This window comes from Ovis aries, chromosome Y, assembly GCF_016772045.2.
Source record: "Ovis aries strain OAR_USU_Benz2616 breed Rambouillet chromosome Y, ARS-UI_Ramb_v3.0, whole genome shotgun sequence".
NCBI lineage: Eukaryota > Metazoa > Chordata > Mammalia > Artiodactyla > Bovidae > Ovis > Ovis aries.
In genome coordinates, this window is record NC_082741.1 from 11653304 (window position 1) to 11660433 (window position 7130).

At 47.7% G+C, this 7130-nt stretch overlaps 1 pseudogene; it reads right to left on the bottom strand.

Moving 5' to 3' along the window:
- Positions 1-1328: 1328 nt before the first annotated feature.
- Positions 1329-6896, bottom strand: LOC132658962 (melanoma antigen preferentially expressed in tumors-like; annotated as a pseudogene).
- Between the last annotated feature and the right edge of the window lie 234 nt (positions 6897-7130).

Sequence of the window (7130 nt, forward strand, 5' to 3'; positions counted from 1 at the left end):
AGAACTAGGATTTGGAGGAAATTTTAACTTTACCATGTGGCTTAAGGTAAAAACCTAAGGATTAAGGTTTTATTAAGGAAAAAAAAAAAAAAAGTTACAGATGAATGACACCAAGGAGAAAAATGTCAGGTTACACTCAACGCTGAAATACTGAACGTAAAAGTGACGTTTTTTGATGATTGGGAATAGATTTCCATCAGCCTTTAAATAAATAATTGTGTATGAAATATTTTATTAATGTAAAAACAAAATAAAACCTGTGGGGATATTAGTGGCATAAAAGTACATTAAATGGATTCAAGGATATTGGGCTGTCTCATAGAAACTGGAGCCTTCCCTGGCTGCTCAGATGGTAAAGAATATGCCTGCAATGCAGGACACCTAAGTTCAATCACCGGGTTGGGGAGATCTCCTGGAAAAGAGAACGGCTACCCACTGCAGTATTCTCACCTGTAGAATTCCATGGGCAGAGAAGTCTGGCAGTCTACAGTCCATGGATCCCAAAGAGTCAGATGTGACTGAGCAGTGGCAAACTGGGCATGGGCTGGTGGGTCCCAGGGGCTCCAGATGGTCTACAAGTGAATATCCTCCCCAGGACTCCAGGCCTGATTTTGCACAGTGAACCCATCTTGGCACTGCCCAGGGTCTGAGATGGAGGATTTTCATCTGCTGAATCCACTGGGGGAAATGCTTCACTCCAGGGCCTGTGTGGGGTTAGCAGTGAGGGTCCCTGGGAAGAAAGTCCCCTCCAGCGGTGCTCACTCCTGGGCACTTAGTTCATTCCAGGCCCTGAGAATGCCCCTTTCATATGAAGACAGACTGAACAGCCTCAGAAATAAGTGAGGAGGTGTCTGCCCTGGAAATGAGAACTACAGGGAGTGGGTAAATAGTGCCCTGAACTCCTGTAGCCTATCTTTGCCTAACAGAGAGCATCTAGGCCCCACTCATGCTCAGGCCCTTTTATTTAACCACCAAAGGAAGAGTCATGCATTTAAAGGAGAGAATCATCATCACAGATCACAGAGGATACAAAATGATTGGCACTGAAGTTCCCTTTATTTCTTTGGAACAGTCCAACATAGGGGTAATGACACCATCAACCTCCCAAGGCCAAAACTTCCCCTCCAAAATTCAGATTCACATTTTTAATTCTCCAAAAATCCCATCAAACCCTCCCCTCAACCCCTGGCCTACTCTAAGCACCTTACCTTTTCCTGCATGCACTGAACAACTGTCTGAAACTGTGGTCTGTGTTCCTTCTAGATGCGCTGAGGTCTGGGTGGCAGTGTCCCAGTGCTGGGGACAAAGCCTGCAATTCCTGAGCTGGGCTAAGCAGGAATGTAGCAGGGGCACAGGATGGGCTCAGTGTCATAGAAGATATGGTCACTGCAGTGTGGACAGGGGTTGGTGCCGAACCAGACCATGCTGGGCCTCCCAGACTTTCACAGCAGCTGCTTGAGCCAGGCGTGCAGCTGAGCCAGGAAGTCCAGGTGCAGGATGCCGCACACATCCTCTTAGCTCTCCAGGGTCCAGGGTATAGCACGTGGCTCAGCTTGCTCAGCCCCACGGTGTGGTGCAGCAGGCTCTTCGGCACAGCCATGGAGATGGGGTTCCCACAGAGGCTGAAGGTGGTAAGCTGGGAGCAGAGGCTCAGGGAGGGCAGGAGGGCACTGAACTGGGAGTCCATGATGCCACACTCGCTCAGGTCTGGGTCCTGCAGGGTGGCCGAGGTCCTCTCGATCAGGATCTGCAGGGGCTCCAAACTGAGGCTGGTCATGTTGACCCCACCAAGGCCCAGGTCCTTCAGCAGGCTGACACCTGGGCACTGTTACAGGTATGTCAGGTCTCACGCTGAAATCAGACAGTTGGTGATGGACAACGTCTCCAGAGTGGTCTTCAGGAACCTGGGGAGAGACAAGGCAGTCAGTTTTAAGGGCAGAGGTGGCAGGTGGAGGGATGTGGGGAGGAGAGGTCTGTTTCAGCAGAACACAGGGCATCTTACTGGCTTTGAGATGGCCTCTCACCTTCTTGATGGGAAGGCAGGGGGTCTTCTGCGAGAAAGGTCATGATCATATGTGTATGAGCTCCCCCTGCACAAAATGATGAACTATTTTCAATGAGGGAAACAAACAGTAAAAAAATATTTACTATTTTACTAAGCCTATTTCAGCTTACTAGTATTTGATTAGCAGGAGTTAAGACGTTTTTACAGGAGAAGACTAGTTGAATTCAACAGTAGGATGGGTGCAGTGGCATTGGGCTGGTGGGTCCCAGCAATTACAGACGATCCTTGGGTAAATATCCCCGATATTTAGGGGCCACAAAACGTCCACCACCACTTACAATTCTTTCTTTCTTTCTGTCTCTCTCTCTCTCTTTTTTTTTTCTTTCTGGTTTCTCAGTGAACATATTTATTCCTGATACTTGGAGTTTGCAGCTACCAAAAAGGGAATCAACTCAACTCATTCATACAGATGCTAGGCTGCATCCTATCAGCTTTTATCACTGTGTTCAAGGCAGAGTGACAACCTGTTACTAAGGATTTCCTATGTATTTAGAAGTCTTAGAGTAAAATAATAATTGTAATTTGAACTTTGCGAGATTGGAGCCACTTCAACAATGATGCTCATTTGAATTTTTATCTTCTCTAGACCACTTCAGTTCAGTTCACTTACTCAATCGTATCGGACTCTTTGTGACACCATGAATTGCTGCACACCAGGCCTCCCTGTCCATCACCAACGCCCAGAGTTCACTCAGACTCATGTCCATCGCGTCAGTGATGCCATCCAGCCATCTCATCCTCTGTCATCCCCTTCTCCTCCTTCCCCCATCACTCCCAGCATTAGAGAGTCTTTCCCAATGAGTCAACTCTTCGCATGAGGTGGCCAAAAAGACTGGAGCTTCAGTTTTAGCATCATTCCTTCCAAAGAAATCCCAGGGCTGATCTCCTTCAAAATGGACTGGTTGGATCTCCTTGCAGTCCAAGGGACTCTCAAGAGTCTTCCCCAAAACCACAGTTCAAAAGCATCAATTCTTCAGTGCTCAGCCTTCTTCACAGTCCAACTTTCACATCCATACATGACTACTGGAAAAACCATAGTCTTGACTAGATGGACTTTAGTGGGCAAAGTAATGTCTCTGCTTTTGAATATGCTGTCTAGGTTGGTCACAACTTTTCTTCCAAAGAGTAAGAATCTTTAAATTTCATGGCTGCAGTCACCATCTGCAGTGATTTTGGAGCCCCAGAAAATAAAGCCTGACACTGTTTCCACTGTTTCCCCATCTATTTCCCATGAAGTGATGGGACCAGATGCCATGATGTTCATTTTCTGAACGTTGAGCTCTTTTTTATTTTTATTTTTACTTTATTTTACTTTAAAATACTGTATTGGTTTTGCCATACATTGTCATGAATCCACCCCCGGTGTATGTGCATTCCCAAACATGAACCCCCCTCCCACCTCCCTCCCCATAACACCACTCTGGGTCATCCCCGTGCACCAGCCCCAAGCTTTAGGCCAACATTTTTACTCTCCACTTTCCCTTTCATCGAGGCTTTTTAGTTCCTTTTCAATTTTTGCCATAGGAGTGGTGTCATCTGCATATCTGAGGTTACTGGTATTTCTCCCACAGTCTTGATTCCAGCTTGTGCTTCTTCCAGACCAGTGTTTCTCATGATGTACTCTGTATATAAGTTAAATAAGCAGGGTGACGATATACAGCCTTGATGTACTCCTTTTTCTATTTGAAACCAGTCTGTTGTTCCATCTGCACTACTTAGGAGCTGCAATTTCCCCTCCTGATCCCTCCTTGTCATCTCATGGATCACCTACTTGCCATAGCTCACCTGGAGCCTAAAACAGCTCAGGAAAGATGTGGCACGTTGGAGGGAGAGACAGAGCTTTGGACTTCAAATCTCACACCTGATGGACCAATGATCTCCTTGCTTAGTTATCTATCATCACCTCAGCTAAGACATCACTCTCTCGGAAAGAATTCCCAAGGTCATCATACCTGACTCCCACTATGAGGACTCCGAACAAGAAGCCCCCTTTGACAGCATCTAACCTAGGTCACGCTTCTGACCCTAACCAGGTAGGTGACCTGACAAGATCCCCAGGGACAGTGCAGTGACATTGTGAGGATTTTAGAATGGTCTGGGTACCCTGGCAATGTCCCCAGTGGGCACAGAGTAGACGTCCCAATGGTAACAAAATGAGAGAGGCCTGTTCTAGTCTGCAGGGACAGCACCATGCCTCCCTGAGCACCTGGTGCAGGCGGCCATCGAGGAAGGAGATGGAGTCCAAGTAGAGCTCCTGCAGGTGGAGCAGTTTCAGGAAATGGGCTGTGAGCCTGGCGATGCAGTGCTCCTCCTGGTTGAGGGCAGTGTGCAGCAACATGCGAAAGTGGCAGAGCAGCAGCCAGCACAGGTTGCCTATCCACTCCAGGTGCCACATGAACCTACCCAGCATGGCCAGCTTCCAGGTGCAATTCACCTCCAGGTCCTGGACAGAGTCCAGTTCCACCACCATCAGGATCCTCCTGATGCTCTGCATGGTCATGGTGAAGACCCTCAGCTTCAGGCAGTGCAGGTGCAGCAGGCTCCTCCTATTTGGCCTTCCTCAGCAGGTGGCTGAGGGTCTGGTCCATGGTGTCCTCCTTGAGCAACAGGTCGACCAGCACCTGCACAGGGGCCCGCACTGTCTTGCCCTACCCGCACCTCCACCCTGTGCCTCTTCTGCATGGGCTGGGCTGGCTTGGGCTCTAGCAGCAAGCAAACGCTGACCATAATGGTCCAGACTACATGGTCCAGAACTCCTGGTGGACCTTCTGGCACAAGTCCAGCAACTGCAGCTTCCACTGCCTGCAGGGCCACGGGGCACATGCGCAGCTGTGCAGAGGCTGACAGGCACCAGGACCCCGTGAGTGTTCTGCACTCCACACGCAACAGCTCCTCTGGCTTCAGGAACCCCCTTGGTCCCTACTTTAAGGGACACTGTGGGGAACATGTGCCTTTTGTCCCCTCTGCCCCTCAACCAGTCCTGTACACCCGAACGCCTATTCCCAGTGACCCCTCAAACTCCTGTCCTGGCTGCATCTCAGGCCTCAGGCCTCACCAGTCTGCCAGGTCAACCTTACCTGGAGTGGACCTCCTGAGCAAGCAGGACATCCAGGCTGTCAAGTGGAGCCTGGAAGGTCTCCAGATGAGGCTGGTCATCCTTTTCAGGGTCCCCAAGTGGGAGGCAGGGGAAGGCTTGCACCATTGCATTCAGGGCCTGGGTGTGTCTCCCAGCAAAGTCCACCATAAACAGTGGCAGGAAGAGCTCTATGAGCAGCTCCTCCAGAGCTGCGATGGCCAAGGGCTCAATCCACTGCAGGCTCTGATCAGTCAGCTCCAGATGTTGGGGTAGGGCCTGGACGCATATCCTGAAGAACCTACTCTGGAGCGAGTCCTGAGGGGATGTCAGAGAGCAAGGGTGGTGGGGGCTGGTTTCCCCAAGAAACCAGGGACACCCTGCTGTCACTACACCCTAGGGGAACCTAAGGCAGGGTCAGAGACATCCTCTGGCCACAAAGTCACAGCTTTGGTCCCATTGGTACCAGGACAAACCTCTCTCCAGGCAACAACAAAGGAGAAAGGTGACCTCTGGCCCCATCTCATATCTACCAGCTGCTGCGTTTAATCCCAGCCCTGCTGGCCAATAGACACCTACCAGTCTGACAGCTGACTCCACTCTCTTCAGAGAAAGCTTCTGATTATTTTTCAAGGCCTGAAAACAAGAATAAGGAGTTTAGCCCAACACGGCCTGTCTCTAAACTCCAACCAATAACTCACCCAATGGGTGTTGACATGTCACTTAATAAAAAGACGTACCTTTCAATGTGTGTCTCTTCTACAAATGTCATTACCATTTGGTTCAATGGAGCAAAGTACTCACATTCAGAATAAGGCCACCACTATTTAAAATATTCTAAAGATTTTTTTTTCTTACTCCATGGAATTAAAAAAAAAATAAATAAAACAAAAACAAAAACACTTTTTAGCTTTCAAAACAAAAAGGAATCCCCCAAACCCTTTAAGCTAGCAAAATCACAAAACCATAAAATTATATGAACTATAATTAATGGTAACAAACTAAACTGTAAAATGTCACCAAAAGAATTCCTCCTAATTGGATGTCTTTCATTAAAACAATTCCTGGAACTTCTCTGGCAGTACAGAGAGGATTCTGTGCTTTCACTGCAAGGGCACACGTTCTAACCCCATCAGGGAACTATGACCCCTGATGCTGTTGGTGTGACCCCATCCCCTCACCCTTACCCCACCCTACCCCATCCACCTCACGCCCCCTTGACAAATTCTATTTGTTTAAGTAATATTGTAACAGTCTGTACAAGTGCCAAAAATTAGAGAAGAAACCAAACTGACTAGGATAAAGATAAAACTGCATGTGGAAGCAAAAGCAAAGCGTGCAACTGCCAATGTGATGGAAAGGCAAAGAAAATTCTCAGCAGAATTGTGACCTGCCTGGCCTATCCCATGAAGGCCCTGGCAGGTACAGCTCTCAGAGCCTGAGGCTCCAGCGTGGAGAAGTGTGCTCAGGCCTGAGTCCCTCTTCTCCTTTCAGGACGTACTTTTCAGATTCTGGCTGAAATTTCCATTTCCAGCTAAAGTGCTATCTTACTACTAGACCTCCATCCAGCTAAGGCTGAGTGGGTTTTTTATTATATATATATATTATATATATATATAATATATAATATATATATATATATATTTTTACTTTCTCACTGAATACAACTGATGGGATCCAAAGTCTGTTCACAAAAGCAAAATATAAAAGAAGAAAACCAACCTAAACATACATTTGTTGGGGTAGTTTGGGTCACATCAAAATCACCCAAATGTTCAGGTTCAGGCAGCTTTGTGCAGATGGTGGTGTCACTCAAGAAGAAAAAGAAACAGAGTAAGATTCCTGAGTATCACACTGTCACTTGTTGTTATGCCAGACTGTGAAACATGTGCCCATTAATGGGGGAACAGAGGTGTAATTGAGGGATGGTGGATTCTCCAGATTTTGAGGGTCCAGGTTTCCCTGTAATTGGTAAGGTGAAAATGACACGTA